Source organism: Prenolepis imparis, unplaced genomic scaffold (assembly GCF_030444845.1).
Source record: "Prenolepis imparis isolate NDT839.2.m4 unplaced genomic scaffold, iyPreImpa1.0 SCAF_2, whole genome shotgun sequence".
NCBI lineage: Eukaryota > Metazoa > Arthropoda > Insecta > Hymenoptera > Formicidae > Prenolepis > Prenolepis imparis.
The window spans coordinates 1,130,350-1,131,042 of NW_028141160.1; positions in this window are offsets into that span (position 1 = coordinate 1,130,350).

Genomic DNA, 693 nt, shown 5'->3' on the forward strand with positions numbered 1-693 from the left:
CGATTCATGCGTCATCGTGTGTTTGATGTCGTTCTAATAACTAAAAATTTCATTAATCTATTATACATTTACTTTCAAAAAGGTAAAATAAAAAATAAAGGTTTAAGTCCTTATATATTTCATAAGACATTTAAATTCGTAATTATATATTTGTTATATATATATATATATATATATATATATATATATAGATTAATTATATTAAAGGTCTCCGGATGTCGAAGCGAGGACGAGAACGAGATCATGTCGTCAGTTTCGCAGTCTTTTACGTGAGGCTTTCTTCATTTATAGTATTTCATGAATACATATGTATATGTCATCTTACTATAGAAAATAACATTTTTATAATTCGCATTTTGTCTGCTGAAAATAATTTTAATGGATTAAAATTAAAGATTAAATCATCCGATTTATGTCGTGTTTGGTGTCATTTTAATCGCTAAAATTTCATTAATCCATTAAAATTATTTCCAAATCGATAAAATACAAATTAAAAGTTTTAATTTTTATGTATAAAGTGTTTATATTCGCGTGAATTATCGTAGATAAGGGAAGGTTCCCGATGTCGTCGAAGCGAGAGCGAGAACGAATAAAGAGCGAACGCGATGACGTATTATCAAAGAGTTCCGAAGTCTCCTCGCGAGGCTTCCTTTATCTAATCTTTCATAGTACTCTGCGTTGATACCACTGCTT